At 40.7% G+C, this 20,331-nt stretch overlaps 1 protein-coding gene across 25 annotated transcripts in view; it reads left to right on the top strand.

Annotated features, from left to right (window-relative positions):
- Positions 1–20,331, top strand: part of pcdh15a (protocadherin-related 15a) — a 759,862-nt gene that overhangs the window by 315,889 nt on the left and 423,642 nt on the right. For 17 of the 25 annotated variants that reach the window (XR_012388481.1, XR_012388479.1, XR_012388484.1 and 14 more), the window contains 1 exon segment: positions 3,182–3,609. The exons of 5 other annotated variants lie outside the window; for them this stretch is intronic. The gene's annotated coding sequence lies outside the window, so the exon portion shown is untranslated. 25 annotated transcript variants of the gene reach the window in all.

Raw genomic sequence — 20,331 nt, 5'->3', positions numbered from 1 at the left:
ACTCCCCTTTCACCTTTTTAAGTTTATTACACAAAATAAGTTATTTTAAAAAATGCTGGAAACCTGTAACCATTGACTTCAATAGAATTTCCACAGCCATATCACCCTGCAGCCCAAGACCGGTGACTCACTGAAGCTAAGCAGGGCTGAGCCTGGTCAGTACCTGCATGAAAGACCACATGGGAAAACTAGGCTGCTGTTGGAAGTAGTGTTAGAGACGCCAGCAGGGGGCCCTCAGCCTGTGATCTGCGTAAGTCCTAATGCCCCAGTATAGCGAAGGGGACACTATGCTGTCAGTGGGCCTTGTCTTTCGGATGAGATGTTAAACAGAGGTCCTGACTCTCTATGGTCATGAAAATCCTATGTCGCTTCGCGTAAGGGGTAGGGATGTAACCCCGGTGTCCTAGGCAAAGTCCCTCAATTGGCCCTTACGATCAAGGCCTCCCAATCATCCCCATCCACCGAATTGACTGTATCACTGTCTCTACACTACACCGTTAGCTGGTGAGCGGACTGGTGCCATTGTCCTGTGGCTGCCGTCGCATCATCTAAGTGGATGCCTCACATTGGTGGTAGTGTGGAGAGACCCCCTCATGAATGTGAAGCGCTTTACACAATAAATGCGCTATATAAATACACATTACATTTGTTTTTCTCATGGAAGTCAATGGTTATGGGTATCTAACATTGTTAAAAATATCTTATTTTGTGTTCAATGAAAAACAGGACACTCTTAAATGTGTGAAACCACTTAAAAGTAAGTAAATGGTAAGTGAATTTTCGTTTTTTGGTCAACTGTCCCTTTAATACACCATTTATTTTCCACAATTATCATAGCAAAATTTGAAAAAAAAAAATGCATTTATTTAAAAAGCCATTTACTGTTTACATTTACATTTAGTCATTTAGCAGATGCTTTTATCTATTTGCTTATCAAATGTAAATAGCTATATTTAGCAATATTTAACACCTGGATGCTCTGTGTAAGTACCTTTCTGCAGTGGTGGGCTACACTGGTGTGATGTTACAAGGGTTTTTGTTATGTGAGCACTGGACCACAGCCTCTCCGCTTACACTGAGCTGCGTTTAAGATGTTAACTGGTTACGTTACTAGAGAAGAGCACCGCCAGCCAGTGTTTGCGCATCTCTCTGTTACTCTCTGTCACCGACCGCATTAATTTCTAAAGAGGTGGAACACAAAACTCTTTCAGACTGTTCGGTTGCAGTGTCACAACCTGAGGCTGCGTCATGTTTATGAGAAGCATTTAACTCTCAACTCAGCACGTTCACAGCATGTGCTTGTTCTTATTCTGTATGCATGAAAGTCCCTGTGTACCCACTATTTGGCTGAATAGGGGAGTCTCACAAAAACGTATCTGGGACAAATTTGGCCCCCAACCAAAAGAAAATAAATGAAAAAATTGCAGTGTATTTTTAGGGATTTTAATATTTTTCTTCACTGTTTTTTTGGCATGATGGTTAAAACACATCCCATTATTTCAAAATAGTCATGGTTACATTATAAAATGTTGGTTTGTTTCCATCCACATTTTGGTAAAATATGGATCAACCTAATAAAATGTGTGGTTATTAAAAAAATGATGACCCAGTTGGTTTTGTTTTATTTACCCAATTTGGGGCTGAAAAAAAAATCCAGAAGTTTGAGGAAGTATGCATCATTATTTATTTATTTATTTATTCATTTATTTATCATATTAATATGAAGCATTAATATTTTATGTTTAAAAAAGGGCATTTATTTGTATATCATTTAATAGAATTTAATGAGACCAAGTACTATTGCCTTATTGTAATCATGAATGCGTTTGTATTATATTTTTAATACGTTATTATGATTATGATGGGGGGGGGTTTCAATATTTTTCTTTCACTCTGGTGTCTAGCATGATAATTAAGACGCATCCCACTATTTAAAAAGTGTCATGATTATACTATAATATGCTGGGTTGTTTCAACTCACATTTTGGTAAAATTGATTACCAAAAATTGATTATTACTTCTTTCTTTCTTTCTTTAACATATTAACATACTACATGAATATTGTGCGTAAAAAAGAGCATTTATTTATTTATCTATAAATAAAATGAGACCAAGTACTATTACCTAACTGTTATCATGAAATTGTTTGTATTATTTCTATATACATTATTATGATTATGATAATAATAATTATTTTATTTATAGATAATTTATGGCAACCAACTACAATGGTTTATAATTAAATAAATGTTAATTTCAAGAATTTTAAAGTTGAGAGGTCATACAAATAATATCATCTGGGAAATATTTGGCCCCCAACCAAAACAAAAGAAATAGAAAACTTGCAGTGTATTTTTAGAGATATTAATATTTTTTCCTGCACTCTGGTCATGGTTACACTGTAAAATGCTGGGTTGTTTAAACTCACATTTGGGAAAAATATGGACCAAATAAGAATGTGTGGTTATTAAAAATAATAATAATCCAGCAGTCGGTTTTGTTATATTTAACCAATATGAGCTGAAAATAAATCCAGAAGTATGAGGGAGTATGCATGATTATTTATTTATTTATTTGTTTATTTATTTATTTATTTATTTATTTATTTATTTATTTATTTATTTATTTATTTATTTATTTAACATATTTGAACATTGTGTGTGAATATTTTACATTTTAAATAAGAGCACATTTATTTGTCTATTTATTTATTATTTATTATATTTTTAATATATATTATATTAAGTAATATATTAAGAATATATTAAATGAAACCAAGTACTATTGCCTAATTTTAATCATGGAAGTGTTTGTATTATTTTTATATGCATTATTATGATTATGATTTATAGGTAATTTATAGCAACAAACTACCATGGTGTACAATAAAATAACTGTTATTTGAAACATTTTAAAGGTCAGAGGTCAAATAAATAATATTTAAAAAAATCATGAAGTATATTGTAACTTTGTAATGGAAAAATTTAGATATGACCAGGACATGTTATGACATCATATGAACCTCTCGCACACTGCAAAGTTCACATAAAGATTTACCTGTCCTTACCTTTTCTGACCAGGCAAATGAGATTATTGCCTCATGAGAGAGAGAGAGAGAGAGAGAGAGAGAGAGAGAGAGAGAGAGAGAGAGAGAGAGAGAGAGAGAGAGAAGGAGGGAGGCAGAGAAGGTTGAATGAGGGTTGTGTGAGGTGGGCTGTACTTTAACTCGAGCTGTCATTCTACTTTCTATCGTTACTTGAGGACTAACCAACACCGTCCTGGATCCGACCTGCTCTTAAGCGTTTAAGGAGAATCAGTAAGAAGTAAAATTACCGGTTCTCTGGCGGTCCGTCCTCGTCAGTGAAAAAGACACATACCTACTGCAACTGATGGGATTCGTTGCGTGGGTCTGTCCGGGGAGACTCAGCTTGGATTTTAATCCGACATGGTGGGTTAACGTTTGAGTGAAACGGAGACCGTCCGGTAAATTCCTGACAGGAGGAATGAATGATTCCCGCGCGGCGCGTGAGTGAAAAACGCTCGCGTAACTGTTGCTGTGAACGGCGGTCTGCGGGAACATGAGGAAAGGAAATAACTGAAATAAACTGCGTGAGTAAGCAATATTATGAGCATTAAACGAATTGCTAATATGATTTTATGGTTTTAGCGCGTGTCTGAGTGTGCCTCAGTTGACGTTTCTTTCTTTTAATTTCATCAAAGTCCGTTTGAAAGAGACTGGATGAAAGATCTCTGTTGTATATTAAGCAAATACAGAAGCATTTGAAGAGCTCCAACCGACACCACGTTTCTTTTATTTATTTAGCTATCACTCCTCTTTAGATCTGGATCTGTATTCCATTGAATCCATCCTAGGGACAAACATGATCGATTCATTTCTCTGTGAAGTTTTTCTTATTCATTCAAGTCATGTCTGGTATAGCCTAATGAAGTCAAATGCGACTGAACGTGATGTTAATTCTAGAGCATTTTTGAGAGGTTTACTAGTCTATTTGATGGATTAAACTTTACCGTTTCATTCACTTCCATCAGCCACATCGTTTAACCCATTTGTTTCCATTTTCTCATGGCACAGAATCTGCATCTGTAATGCTTTATTTATGCCAGTGGCGTGTAGTAGTGAGCTAATGTATATTGGCCTCTACATATCAGTGAGTTTAGTAATATATAAAGTAATATTAGTTATATTAGTATATTTATTAATAAATATATCTAGTAATTTGTGTGTGTGTGTGTGTGTGTGTGTGTGTGTGTGTGTGTTTGTATATGTGTGTTTATCATGTGCTCGGTCAACACTGCAGGTGTGTAGAAAAGTGCACCAGGAGCCATATCATTTCTGCTTGAAACCAGTTCACTTATAGCTTATTGCAGCTTTTGTAGATTGTGTCATTTTCATTTGACCAAAAAGTTATTACATTCGAGTGTGTGAGTTGTCTACTTTGCTACTTTGTAATTAGCCTGTCATTTTTACAGCTTAGTTAGATTTTTGCACCAGTTATCAACATCCTAGACAGGTATTTTCTTTCTAACTGCATGATCAGCCAATCATTGTGACACTCAATTTTTTGCTGTATTTCACTGTTAACAGCTGAAAAAGAAATCACAGTGTTTTTTTAATGGGGGGTTTTCTACGCTGATGACTTTATTACATTAACATTTCCCAGAATGTATCTGTTAAAAGCCTTGAATGAGTCAGTGATGTGCTGTTGGTGTAATGAATAGTTCAGTGAGACTAGAGCTCAGTTGGCATCTGTGTTCAGCTGACACCATTGATATGGATAGAGTGCATGTCTCTGTATCTGTTTGTGTGTGTGTGTGTGTGTGTGTGTGTGTGTGTGTGTGTGTGTGTGTGTGTGTGTGTGTTAGAAGGAGGATTGGGGTGATCTCATGAGATAGCGTGCATGTTTCAGTCTAAAGTTTCAGCTAAAAGAAGCCTCGCTAGTTAGACATGATGCAGTCATCCTGAATTTTATTAGGAGATTAGGTCTGAATGCTTTGTCATAAAAATGCAAGATAATTGAGGAGCTTTAAGATCAGTCAGAAGTTTCATGCTCTGTGATCACATTTGTATCTTGTAATGATGAAATGCAGTGACATTGTGATTCCCCTTGGGCTTCTTATCTGAAATGCGCGTTCAGTGTCAGGGTGAAGACACAATTAATGCTGAATTTATCTTTTTAAACATCATTTGGTTGGAATAATGGTGTGTTGATGCCACCCAAGCCAACCTCTTACAATCAATCCACACTTCCAGTTGGAGCTCAAGCACTGTAGTTCAAAAAATATATTAGAAAACTTTATATTTTAAAAAGTGCTAATGTTCATGACTTAATCTGCATTTATCAGATTTCAATGTAGTTATTGTGGTTAGCATTGTCACCAAAGCAAGAAGGTCGCTGGTTTGAGTTCTGGCTGGGTCAGTTGGCATTTCTGTGTAGAGTTTGCATGTTCTCCTCTTGTTGGCGTGGGTTTCCTCTGGTTGCTCCGGTTTCCCCATAAGTCTAAAAACATGTGGTATAGGTGAATTGGGTAAGCTTAAATTATCCGTAGTGTATGTGTATGAATGAGTTTGTTTGGATGTTTCCCAGTGATGGGTTACAGCTGGAAGGGCATCTGCTGTGTAAAACATATGCTGGATAAGTTGGTAAAGGGACTTTACTTTCTGGGACTCTCCACTTTCTGTGTGGAGTTTGTATGTTTCTCTGTGTTGGCATGGGTTTCCTCCATGTGCTCCAGTTTCCCCAGAAAAAAAATAATAGAAGATGCAGAACAACACAAAACTATGGATACTGAGACAACAGACATCCACAATGACAGAGGGCAAACATTTGAAACAATACCTTGTTATTGATCATAACTTCTGGAGAGAAATAGTCTAGACAATGGATAAAGATTTGGCTTAGGTTTTATTTTATGCATGTGACATGAACATACATGTTATAAGGTTTTTAAATACCTAAATCACTAACTTTACAAACATTTGCCATGGGTGCTCTGTAAAGGTGGGTGTCCATCATGTGAATATTGGTGTTGTACACGCCACTATGTGATTTTTCCAATGGGAGGAGCATGTATGGCTATGGCTCATACCATTTGAGAGGAATTTTTAAGCCAGGCCAAGTGGCTTATGAGCTCTCATTTTAAACATGTCAAAAAGATTTAGAGAGCTGTCGGCTTAAATTGGTGAGGTGTGTGTGGTCGAAGAGCCAATCTATCAGAAGTTGACCAATCAGGATGATGAACTTGTTAAAAAATGAGTACTGTATCTAGCAGGGTGCGAGCGGGAAACAATAACTGTACTGAGAATTCTGGATTTGACTGACAATATGAAGTCCCTTGACTTTGTTGCAGGGGCAAGAATGAAGGGTTAGTGTAGAGGCGGCCTGCTGCTTGAGAATTTGTATCCGCTGTCATCTGTTTGCATGCATAGTGCGAGAACCTAACTGCTGCTTTAAAATGAAAATTCAAAAACGAAATAGCCGAAATTACATATGGTGTCATGTAGAGCTGAACAATTAATCGTTAAAAGATCACGATCTCAATTCGACCCCCTAGACAATCTTAATCCAGCATTTGTACGATTCTGTCAATCATATTTTCAAGTTCAGGAGAGATGAAAAAATTAAGACAAAAATGTCATTTTTGTCTTAATGTAATGATGTTTTCGCGATCGGGAAATCACACGTGACCTGAGCTGCTGACCGTGAGCTGAACACAGAGAGGGCGCGCATTCTCTCTGAATGATAGACGCACGCCCGTCTACTTTTGTGAACAGAACCTGCATATGTTGCAAGTAACAAATAATACAGTTGCAAATAATATTCAGTTTGTGGCACAGAGTGATCGTTTGGTCGAATGGTGATGAAATGACGTTAATCGAACTATGTACTTTCCAGCAGGCACAGGAGGTCAACATGACATCAGATTGACGTTGTACCCCAACATTGTAGGGATGTTGCATTTTGTTTAGAAATGAAAATTGGGTTGACATCAGAACCCAACGTCAGGCCAATGTAGGCTTGGCCGGTAATACGGTAATATGGTATGCCGCGGGATCTAAAAATAGCAATGGTGTCAGTTTCAGTACCGTTATACCATCATAAAAAACAATGCACATGTTTAGGAGACAATTATTAAATATTATTTAATTAATGCCTACAAATGCGTATGCGTGATTGTCATCACAGGAAAGTGTGGAGGAGAGAGAGAGAGCACCAAGAGACCTGCAGTTTGGCAGTATTTCCGCTGCTGTACCGCGAGATCCGACTAGATTTCTTGCGGTGCGGGAATACATTTTTGAATAAAGCACAGAAACGGTCGGTAACTCGAACGGTCGGTGTAAATTGAAAGGGAGTGGGCGCTCGGTCTAACAATATCGCTCCCAAACAAGCGAGCACGCGCATGGATGCTGTTTGTGTTTGTTTGTGTGTGTGTGTGTGTGTGTGTGTGTGTGTTTGTGTGAATGAGAGAGAGAAAGAGAAAGAGAGAGTGGTGCTGTGCGTCGCTTGGTGCTGTCTCTCTCTCTCTCTCTCTGTGTGAGAGTGTGTGTGTGAGTGTGTGTGTGTGCATGTGTGTGTGCATGTGTGTGAATGAGAGAGAGCATCCCGCGCAGATCTCTGATGCAAACAAGACAAACAGGTGGCTGCGAACCTATTGTCGCATATAAGGTATTCAGTTTCTGAATGGTTTAGGCACAAGCCAACAATTTGGTGACGCTGTCTGAGCCTTACATCGTCATTTTTTTTATTATGCTCGGTAATACCGGATATCGAGGTAAAATAGGGAGGAGGTTTGACGGTATCAAAATTTGGATACCTCCCAAGCCTAGGCCAATTTCAATGTACAACATCCAACCTGAATTCAACCAAAATTCGTATCTTACCTATTCTGAACTAAAAACAAAACAAATACATAAGTGGCATTCACTTCTTACCTGTTACCTGGTGTTTTAAACAATGGATTGACTACGTGTATGTAGGATGGAAGTCGTATGACATCTTCCCTGTCCACCTTACTCTGAGGACAAAGTCAACTCTCAATATTATCTTTTTTTAAAAAAATTTTTTTATGTTATGAACATTAAAAATTAAATAAAAAGAGAAACAAAAAAGAGAAAAGAAAGAAAACATAAATAAATATAGGTTTAAACATATACATACATAGCACAAATACAGCAAGCGGAAAGAAGGACTTATGTATCCGTGATATTTCCAAAATATTTATCATAAAAAACTAAGAATCAATCACTTTTCTTATTATTAACTAGTCTAAGAGATTTAATAAAAACATCAATTTCTATTAAAAAATGTGTAAAAGAAGGCTGTGAACTGGAGAATCTTTTTTGTTTTGCCAGGTAAGAGTTGTACCAAAAAGCGATTAAAAAAAAAAACCCAATAAAATACAACGTACAGAAATCACAAAGTAATTCAATGGGCAGAAATAATACTAAATAATTTTATTCAAATGAAAATTAAGCAAAATTAACGTATAACAAAATCATGTCGGCAAAAACAGGATCGAAGGAAAAGCGCGCTGTCATCCGCTCTCCCTGGCGTCCTTATATGTGACAGCGCCACGTCACCCAATTATGAGTGACTGGTCTCCTGACCAATCGGCTTCCGCGAGGGTGTACCTAGAGGATACGACAGGTAGAGATGGGGAGAGAGAGAGAAAGAGAGGGAGAGAGAGAGAGAATGGGATGCAAAAATCCCACCAAAATACGGCAACCGCAACACTAACCTAATAATAACGTCCTATAATGCTGTGTGCCTGCTGGGATAACATGTAAAATGGGATCATGAAAAGAACATTCAAAAAGCAACTCATGTGAACACCTTAATCATATTATCGTCTTATTCAGATTAAGGTAAATAATTAGATTACTGATGTCCATGTAAACATTGTCATTGATTCTTTGCTGAGTCATTACACACAAATGGGTTTCTTTAATGTAATCTACCTGACAGAAAGAAATGACCATGTTACACTTTGAAGGGAAGCAATTCTCATCATATTTATGAAAGTTTCCATGAATCGTGCAACTCTCTCAAGAGCTGGTCTGTTGCTCAGCCTGGTGTAAGTTTTATGAGTATCAAACCGCTGTAAGCAGCACTTCTGACCAGTGAAGCACAGAAAATGGGAAGCCGTACAATGACATGGTTTAAAGGGCCCTAAGGCAATTACACGGAGGTCAGAGTCTTAGACATCCACCTGACCTTCATTCGCCTTTTGTCGGAGCTGACCTATGACCTTTTAAAACCCATAATACAGCTTTGGATGTCTTTGAACTGACCAGAGACCTTATGACTTACTAAGAAGGCAGGGGAGAAGGATGAAGCTCGTGTTGTGCGTTAAACAGCGAGGATTTCATTATGTGCCTCGAGGTTGTTTGAGCATCAGACTGTGTGGTATCTTAGGCTTAGGCATGACTGTATTCATATGCACTGTGGACACCTTAGAGAACACATTTCAGCATTAGCCGTGGGTAGTGATGCTTGAAATGATTTCCATTCACACGGCCACACAGATGGAGATGGAGAGGGAGAAAAAGCTGTGAGGCAGAGAGAGAAAGAAAACAGCTGGAGAGAGACTAAGATGGACAGACGCGCTGGAATAGAAGGTAGAGTCTTGGGGCAGAGGGAGCGATTTTTAAGTAGTACTTCAGCTAGAAATGAAAGTTCGGTCTTCATTTACTTGCACTCCTGTTGGTACAAATCCCCACGACTTGTACGGGAACACAAAAGGAGGATTGTGCTGGTTGCTCTTTTCCATGCCATTAGTCCCCATGGGGACAGAGGCTTTCAGGCTTCAAAAAAGGATGCAGATGCATCACAGGAGTATCATAAAAGTGGTTCATGCTAAATAAAGTGGCAATAATTGACATAATGAGAGTGAGTGGAAGTTTTATTTTTAACATGCTCGTCCGTGACACAGCACCGCAATCCTGTAGCACCCCGCACTTGAACTGAATCAACACTGAACTGACTTGAGCTCAGTATAATGACACTATTGTCTTTTGAGACCTGCTTTACAAGATAATTTGAATGTCTCACGTTTGATGTCTTTTTCACAATTGATAATGCTGTGTTTTTTCGCATTCATGTCAGGCTGCTTTGATGGAATCTGTATTGTAAAAAGAACCAAATTAATAAAGCTGACTTAACACATAGATGACATTGGAAAAATGTTGTTTTTCATTCATTCATTCATTTTCTTTTTGGGTTAGTCCCTTTATTAATCAGCATTGTTGGCCGCCAACTAATCCAGCACAAGTTTTACGTAGCGGATACCATTCCCGCTGCAACTCATCACTGGAAAACACCCACACACTCTCATTCACACACATACACTACGGCTAATTTAGTTTCTTTTCAATTCACCTATAGGCAAGGCAAGGCAAGTTTATTTATATAGCACATTTCATACACAGTGGCAATTCAAAGTGCTTTACATAAACAAGAATAAAAGAAACAAGTAAAAGAAAAACATGATAGTGCAATCTGTCGGACGCAGCACAGTGCTCATTCAGTAAAGGCACAGCTAAACAGATGTGTTTTCAGTCTTGGTTTGAATGTGCCTAATGTTGGAGCACATCTGATCATTTCTGGAAGCTGATTCCAGCAGCGAGAGGCATAGTGGCTGAAAGCTGATTCACCCTGCTTTGACTGAGCTCTTGGAACTTCTAGTTTATATGATCCTAAAGATCTGAGTGATCTGTTAGGTTTGTATTCAGTGAGCATACTGTATCTGTAATGTATTTAGGTCCTAGGCCATTTAGTGATTTATAAACCAGTAATAATACTTTAAAATCTATTCTGAATGTAACTGGCAGCCAGTGTAAAGACCTGAGGACAGGTGTGATGTGCTCTGATTTTCTGGTTCTGGTTAGAATTCTGGCTGCAGCATTCTGGATGAGCTGCAACTGTCTGACTGTCTTTTTAGTAAGACCAGTGAGGAGTCCATTACAGTAATCCACCCTGCTGCTGATAAAAGCATGAACAAGTTTTTCTAAATCTTCACTAGAAACAAAGCATCTGATTCTTGCTTTGTTTTTGAGATGATAGTATGCTGATTTACTGACTGCTTTGACATGACTATTGAAACTCAGATCTGACTCCAGAGTCACACCAAGATTCTTATAGACCATTTCAATGTGGTCATGTCATTTGCATTAACATTTTCTGCTTGTTATTTTACTATTTCATAACTGTAACAAGAGGTAATTCGATCATAACTTAATGTGAAAACAATCATCATAACATTATGTATCGATATGTGACACTTTCAGGTTTCTTGAAAGCTATAGAAATTAAAAATGTAAAACAGGAAACATGCTGGGACCATTGTTTTTGTTTACACCCCTCAAAATGGTCTATAGTGCATGTCTTTGGACTTGTGGGGGAAACCAGAGCACCTGGAGGAAACCCACACGCACATGAGGAGAACATGCAAACTCCATGCAGAAATGTCAACTGAACAGCCGAGAATCGAACCAGCGACTGTTACAACATAGGAAAAATTAAAGTGTTTTCTTATTTTCAAAATATCCCCTCAAAATTAAATACAATTTATGAATTATAAACAAGCATATCCTCTGAGCAAGAGAAAAAAAAAGAGAATAAAAAAAAATTATGAAAAAAAAAATTTTTAAACAAAGAAAAAAAAGAAAAATATTGAAAAGTTTGCGTTAAGGAGTCAATATTTCCTCATAATTTTTAACTGTATTAGAGCTGATATTTATATTTATATATATTTGATATTTAGCTGATATTTAAAAATTTATAAACTTTTTGGGGTCCCCCAACACATTTTCATTTCATCCACCTGTTTTATGCACATTTTGCATTTATGGATGTATTGGATATTGTTCCGAACAAAATGGTCAGAAAAAAAATATACAAACTTATTCTGAAACATTGAAACATCAGGAATCAAACAAATGATTCAAAAGGTGAAGATAAATAAATAGAAAAATAAATAAATTACATGCATTAAAATAATAACAATACATAATTTAAATAATAATAACAATCTTCAGTATACATTTTTGACATCTTTTTAAATTTGAAGATACTGCATATGCTCAAAAATATCTACTAATATGGATCAGTGATTTTGTATGCACATATCTGAGTAGAATAAACCTTTTATTTGATAAGAAAAGTGTTATTAGATTATTAATTAACTCTGATCCCCCGTCACTGTTCCCTGTCATGTTGAAACCGTTTTTTTCTGTTTCATGCTACATTTTTGTCATCAATGATTTACTAGTTTCACTATTAACCGCATTTTAATTCGTCACGGTTAATTAATCGTAAAGGCTTCTCAACACCTTGTTTTTGCACAGAACAAAACTGCAGCAACTAAACAAAGTTATGCCAACTGTGAGCTAGTTTGTACACCGAGACTTATAACCAAGCACAGTGGACTGACTATGACATATTAATTAAGACAAGCTCGTTCAAGTTAGTTATTTCCAATGGAGGGACGCAAGGAAGCAATGTAAAGTACAAAGGGTTTGCAAACCCACTTACAAATAATAGCGCCTGTGAGAGCGATCATGTGGCGAGTGTTGATGCGCCAGCCGAGATTAATCAAGTGTTTTTGGAGAGAGTGCCGAAAGACTCAAACCTGTTTCCCAGCGCAAGTGTGAGCAGCGCATGTTTTTTTGGCGTCCATGTTAACAGGTTAGAGCTTTTATAATGCACGCAGAAGCAGCGTGTCAGCGCGAGGCATAAGCATCACGGAAGCAGCAGTGTTGTGATTGTTTTGGCACTGGGTCTATTATTGCTGCGCTGCACAATTAAGGTGACATTGCATTGATAATGACCAAAAACACATTGAATGACACTAAAAAGTAGCAATTTTACCCAATAAATGCATCAATAATATCCACTGATTTTTATATAGTCAATCAAATGAACTTTTAAAACGGCAACAAATATGTATTTAGGCCCGAACTACAAAACCAAATGTAAAATAATTTTAGTTTTAAACTGGTTGGGTTTTAAAATCAATGAATGAAAATAATCATAATAACCGTGAAACCGAGATTATGTCTGTAATCGCACAACCAAAATTTACAATCGTTGCATCCCTACATCAAAGACGCAGCTGTTTACACATCATATATAAGAAATGACTTAGCAGAAGACATTGAATATAAATGGATGCTTACTACTAGCCTCAGTTTTGTACACTAGAGCAGTGTTTCCTCAACCCTGTTCCTGGAGGCACACTAACAGTACATGTTTTGGATGTCTCCCTTATCTGACCCATCCATTTCAGGTTTTGAAGTTGATTCAGTTGTGTTTGAATAGGAAGAGGTTGAAAATATGTACTGTTGGTGTGCCTTCAGGAACAGTGTTAGGAAACACTGCACTAGAGGATAATCAGAAACACTGCAGTCAATTTCTCCATGCAGAAATGAGATGTAAAGTTCTGTCTGCACACTTGCAGCACATCAGTCACAGTTGTCAGAAAAGCAAGTGAGTAAACACATAAATACAGTTTGACAAATTCATATGTCTCCAGTAGTCACTCACTTTCATGATGTAGTATGATTAACTGTACCTGTTTTATTTATTTATTTATATATTTTTTTAGGTTGACTCAGGTATATTTTGTTCATGCCTTTCCTAGAGGCACACCAACACCGTCACATTTTTGACCTTCATAATTAATACATCAGCTTCTTAGTAGGCTTGGGCCAGTATAAGATTCTGACAGTATGATAACCTTGGATAAAAATATCATAGTTTCACGGTATTGTAATTGCTGCTCTAAAATATATACTTTTCAAATGTCTGGGTAAAAACTTAAACTTTTTTCTCATTTAACTAAGTATATTTTATTTTAAGAAACATTTCATATATTTTTGAACATTAGCTTAACATGTCAGGCTAAATAATTCAAATGAATTATTGACTTCTGCTGTTTTCATTAGTTTCAAAAACATAGATTTCTTTACAATTGGAGATACTGTTGTCCTAAAAAAAAAAAAGAAAAAAAAAGAAAAACTTCAAAAAACTAACACACGCCATAGAAACGGTATAGCAAAACAATTTGGCTGTTTTAAAACCTTTACTTTTCCAAACTGTGGTATACCTTGAAAACTGTTATCGTCCCGTGCCTGCTTCTTAGTAGCTCCAAGATCAGAAATATGTCAATCAGATAGGAAAGACGTTCAAAATGTGTTCTTCCAGCAGCAGGGTAGAAATTTACTTTTTTATCCTAATTATAATTGAATCAAACGATTACATCAATTGATCCCAAGTGATAGTATGAAAGCCCCATTCAAGGGACTTTGTATGAGACTGCTTTCAAAAAAAAACTTTAAAGTTGGGGTTTGGGGGATCAAATCAAACTTTCTGCAAATAGAGCAATTTTTAAAAACAACACTGTGTAAAGAAGAAAACATGTTCATCTATAGCAGTGTTTCTCAACCACGTTCCTGGAGGACCACCAACACTGCATGTTATGGATATCTCTTTTGTCTGTCACACCCATTACAGTCTTTCAGTCTCTGCTAATGAGCTTATGATCTGAATCAGGTGTGCTTGGTTAAGGAGACCGGCGCCATTTCTCAATTCCAAGAATGCAGAGAGCGGACTTGCATTCTTGTAGAGACCGGTCTTGCCAAGTTACCTCGGAAGAATGAACTCAGGAGAACAGTGAATGCGTTCTGTGAAAAAATGAGATGCTGCATTCTTCCCTGGTTCTACCTGGTCTCATGTCCTTCAATCATTATTTTTAATGGAAAATTATTTAAACATACAGCATTCATACAACGATTTGTTGTTTTTCCCATTTTCAAAATATATACTATTCATAAAGACCTTAAAAGTATACGTTGCACAATAAAAATTAAACTAATTTGAATGTAAATTTCAGTAAATAAACACCCTTAAAAAGCCCCTATTTTCCATTAAAAAGGTCATATTTTGGATTTTTGAGGTCTCCAACAACATGCTGATATGCGTGCAAGGTCAAAAAACACTTACATTGTCTTTTAATATGCATTTATTTTTAACCTAATTATCCCAGCGACTCTCATATGAATCGTTTAGCAATTCATTTGTTCCCACCACGGCTACAGTATGAAGAAGCAGAAAGTATGTGAGAGCCCAATAGAGTACTAGAAAACCAAACAGTGACTAGCTAGTCAGATTTTCCAGTAGTACTTTCATTCATTTATTTCCCTTCGGCTTTATCCCTTATTTGTCAGGGGTTGCCACAGCAGAATGAACCGCCAACTCTTCCAGCATATGTTTTACGCAGCAGATGCCCTTTCAGTTGCAACCCAGTACTGGGAAACACCCATACAGTCATTCTCCCTCACATTCATACAGTACGGCCAATTTTGTTTATCCAATTCACCTATACCGCTTGTCTTTGGACTGTGGGATAAACCAGAGCACCCAGAGGAAATCCACACAAACACGGGGAGGACAAGCAAACTTCACACATAAATGCCAACTGGCCCAGCCGGGAATCAAACCAGTGATCTTCTTGCTGTTCACTTAGCCACCGTGCTGCCCTTCCAGCAGTTATTTAAGTTAAGGAGTGTACACTGTTGTTCTGGTTAGGAAACTTTCAGCAAACAAACACACGCAAAATAAAATATTAATGCTTAAAACATATGCTTCACTGCACTGCACATATAAAACAGATAATTCGAGTCTGAATCCACCACTTTATCTGATCAACACTTAATTTAAATTCAGTTCAGTCAGATTGATGAGGCGATTCGCATGAAGACATTTTAGCCTTGAACTAATAAACCAATTATACACTTTTTAAATGAAGACATAGTCAGTGAGATGAACTCCAGAATCATATCAGTCAGGTCAGTTCTTGATTGAATCCTTCAGATCGTATTTGCTGATTCATGCAAAGTTCTGACTCAAAAGAATGATTCATAAACCTTACTTAATTTTCATGAATGAGCCAAGAAGAGTTAAGGTACTGTTTGAGTTTTGGTTTGTTTATTTATTATGTTACATTTGCATTTTGACATTCGGTAAATGCTTTCATCAAAAGCAACTTTCTGTACATTGCATTCAGTGTACCGCGCTTTATTGATTCATGGATTCCCCGGGCTTCAAACATTGCTAGCAGCATGCAGACCTGTTTGAGCTACAAGAACGAATGTATGGTTTTAGAAGATTTGGACTCGTATGGACCACTTTCATGGTTCTTTATGGTGGCTTTGCATCCTTTTTGAAGCTTTAACGCCTCAGTCCCCCACTTTCTGTTGCCTGAAAGACAAGAAATTAATTTAAGTTTGGAACAACACAAGGGAAATTTGAAAAAAAAAAAAAAAAAAAAAGTTAAAGGTGCAACATGTGGGACTGACAGTGGTTGAACTAAGGATTGCAGTCCAAATTCAAAATATTGTAGAGTTTTTTTCTTCCCTTAACCCTTTCTCCTTAAACCGTGGTCACACAACAGTTTTGGCATTAGAAGTTCTGTCGAAAAAGGTGAAGGATTAAACAATATGATTAGATGTTCCCCTGGGATGGGTTGCAGCTGGAAGGGCGTGCGGTGCGTAAAACATAAGCTGGATAAGTTGGAGGTTCATTCCGCTGTGGCGACCCTGGATTAATAAAAGGACTAAGCCGAAAAGAAAATGAATGAATGAATAAACTGAGTGATTGCTCCATATTTTACATTTCTGTACAGTGAGTAGGGATGTAACTATTCACCTGACCTTTGATTCAATAAGTTTGACGATACTAATCTTACGATTTAGTCACAATTTTTTTTTACAAAATTATCTGAGACAAATTTAACGTGAACAAGAGCCCTTTAATTTTTTTTTCTTTCCAGAGTTCACACTTAGCTGATGATTGATAATAAAGCTAGTTTGGTGTGCTGTCCTGGGAGCGAGCCCTGAGCTTATAAAATCCTCAAGCCCTGGGCTCCCTCCCGTTGCAGGGCGAGAGGGGAGTTTGGGCTCAGGTAGATCTCGATGACTCCCCCTCCTGCTTATTGTAGTTAAGTGTCAGATATGGATGCTGAGAAGGTGTACTCAGAGCTTGGCTAAAAATATTTTGGATTAATTGTTTAGGGTGCTTGTTTTTGAACTGTTTGAGGAAAACGGAGGACCCTGGGAAAACCCACGCGATCACGGGGAGAACGAGCAAAACTCCACACGGAAATGTTGCCTGGTTTGGAAAGGAATTAAACCAGGGGCATTCTTGCTATGAGGCAACATCGCTAATCACTGGCCACCGTGCCACCCGTTTGAAAGGAGGGAAAGTGGGGTTGGGTGGGGGCGTTTCTTCAAGACGAAGATATTGCGATGAGAAAAGTCTGGTTCCCCTTCGGGGGGAACTTCAGCACTATAAGTGGATTTGATTTGTAAAATCCACGCATTGGGAGGATTCGGATCAGAAGCCGCTTGTCTGGAGAGTATTGAACGGGCCAATGAATGAAATTAATTGGCAGCGTAAGCTTGCGCAGGTGTGCGACATCTGCAATTATCTCAGCATATAAGCACACCTGAAGCCAGCAGACGCCATCCTTTTCGCTTCAGATCCTTTCTGAGTGAGTCGATGAGGGTTCCTTTTGCTGATCAGCACTTCAGAGCGAACGAGTGTGTCTCCCGGTCCAGAGTGGGTCTTCGCGGTGGCAGACGGTCGAGCTGGGTTACTCCCTTGCCTGCGGTTCTTTGGGTCCGGTCCTCCAGAGCGGTGTGTATAGTTGCAACTTTCCTAAAAGAGCAACACAGTCGTGCAGCACGTCCTTTTCAGGATGGCGCTCCGACTGTGCGTTTCTGGATGCGGGGGTTTCCTGGCTCCGGATGATGGACACGATCACTGCATTGCATGTTTGGGGGTCCAGCATGTTAATGCGGTGCTCGCGGGCGGTTCATGTCGTCATTGCGATGCCATGACCGTTGCACAGCTAAGATCGCGGCTAACTTTCGCAAGAGAGCGAGCCACCCCAGTTGCCTCCTGTTCTAAAAAAGCAGCGGGCGCTCGGGCAGATCTGAGGGTTTCAGCGGGAGATAATCCGCCGCCCACGGGCTCGCGGACCTCTCGCTCCTCACGGCGCTCCATCCAAGCTTCGGGTGGTGAGAGTGATCCGTCTAACCAGATGGTAGCTCTCACACACGCTGACACCGGAGATCAGATGTCCTCCGCGGCATCGGAGGGTGGGCTTTCACTGTCCGACGAAGATCCGGACCCGCTCGCCCCCTCCGGGCAGGTGAGCGCTGTCAAATCGGATCCTGAAGCGGACATGTTAGCCGTGCTTTCCCGGGCTGCTTCGGCCGTGGGGTTGGAGATGGTTTATCCCCCAGCTCCGCGGCCGGACCGACTAGATGGGTGCTACGTAGAGGACCAGAAGGCGAAGCCTTCGAAGCCTCTCGTCCCCTTCTTCCTGGAAGTGCACAGTAGGCTCACGCAGTCCTGGAGGGCACCTTTCTTTGCCCGTGCTGCGAGTGCCTCCGCCCTCACCGCCCTTGACGGCGGAGCTGCCAGGGGGTATGAGGCGATCCCGTCAGTGGAGCGCGCTATCGCGGTCAATCTTTGTCCGCGCAGCGCCTCTACGTGGCGGGGTTTGCCCCGCCTCCCGTCCAAAGCCTGTAGGTTGTCTGCCTCCCTCGGAGCCAGAGCTTATAAGGCTGCGGGCCAGGCTGCTTCTGCTTTGCACGCGATGGCCACCTACCAGTGCTACCAAGCGCAGGCGCTGGCCGAGCTGCACGAGGGCGGGTCCAACCCAAGCTTATTACATGAGCTGCGCACCGCGACCGACTATGCTCTTCGGACTACTAAGTCCGCCGCGTGTGCGCTGGGGAGGACGATGTCCACACTTGTGGTTCAGGAACGCCACCTCTGGCTAAACCTGGCCGATATGCGCGACGTTGACAAAGTTCGCTTTCTTGACTCGCCCATATCCCAGGCTGGCCTGTTCGGCGACACCGTCGGTGAATTCACCCAGGAATTCAAGGCGGTGAAAGAGCAGTCGGATGCGATGGGCAATGTCATCTATCGGTGTGGCCGTAAGCCCGCTCCGCCCGCCGAGCCATCCACCTCCGCTGTTCCTCGCCGAGGGCGCCCGCCAACGAGTGCTGCCCCGCCCCCGCCTGCGCCTCCGGCCAAGCGGGCGCGGCGTTCACCTCGAAAGCAGGCAGCCCCTCCTGCCCAGGGCGCCGTTAAGTCCGGTAAACGGACCGCGAAGCGTCCCTGAGACAGGCCATCCGGAGAAGAGGAAACTTGCTCTTTCCCCGCTGGAGGGCGGGGCCCCGATAACAACGGTACTTTTCAGTGCCACCAAAACATCAGTAAAAGAGCACTTTTTCCCTTCCCCGGATGTGACTGCACGAGTTCTGCCAGTCTGGGACGCGCTGCCTTCCGGCTCGCAGACTCTACGTGCTTCACCAGTGGCACACGAGCGCTGGGGGGACGGTCTCCCTTCCCTCAGCCCTCCATCCCCCTCTCCGGAGTCAGGGTGCGGAGCCAGAGCGAATCGCTCTCCTCCAGCTCTTCCGCGGGACCCTCGTGCTTCCCGGATCAGCACACCCACTCCGCGCTGCCCCACCGCTGGTACGTCAGCGATTGTAGCGATGACTCCATTAGCGAGGGCTCTGCCTGCCTGGTTAGCGCGGGCCAGCCCCTCGCGGTGGCTCATACGCACAATCAGACTCGGTTACGCGATTCAGTTCGCGAAACGGCCCCCCAAGTTTACGGGCGTGTATTTCTCCAGGGTCAACCCCCTGTCCGCCCCTGTCTTGCGAGAGGAGATTGCTGCCCTCCTGGCGAAGGGTGCAATCGAGCCGGTTCCTCCAGCCGAGATGGAGAGTGGGTTTTACAGCCCATACTTCATCGTACCCAAAAAGAGCGGTGGGTCACGGCCAATCCTAGATCTGCGCGTTTTGAACCGCTGTCTGCACAGGCTGCCGTTCAGAATGCTCACGCAGAGGCGCATTCTCCAATGCGTTCGTCCTCGGGATTGGTTTGCAGCCATAGACCTGAAGGACGCGTATTTCCATGTCTCCATTCTTCCACGCCACCGCCAATTTCTGCGGTTTGCGTTCGAGGGTCGAGCGTGGCAGTACAAGGTCCTCCCCTTCGGGCTCTCTCTGTCTCCGCGGGTCTTCACCAAACTCGCGGAGGGTGCCCTAGCGCCCCTTCGGCTCGCGGGCATTCGCATGCTCAATTATCTCGACGACTGGCTGATTTTAGCCCACTCGCGGGAGCAATTGATTATGCACAGGGACAAGGTGCTTCGGCATCTCCGCCTACTGGGGCTTCAGGTCAACCGAGAAAAGAGCAAACTCGCCCCCGTGCAGAGGATTTCTTTTCT

The sequence above is a fragment of the Danio rerio genome, chromosome 13 (assembly GCF_049306965.1).
Source record: "Danio rerio strain Tuebingen ecotype United States chromosome 13, GRCz12tu, whole genome shotgun sequence".
NCBI lineage: Eukaryota > Metazoa > Chordata > Actinopteri > Cypriniformes > Danionidae > Danio > Danio rerio.
The sequence above is the reverse complement of the archived record's forward strand: the minus strand, read 5'-3'. Positions and strand labels throughout refer to the sequence as shown.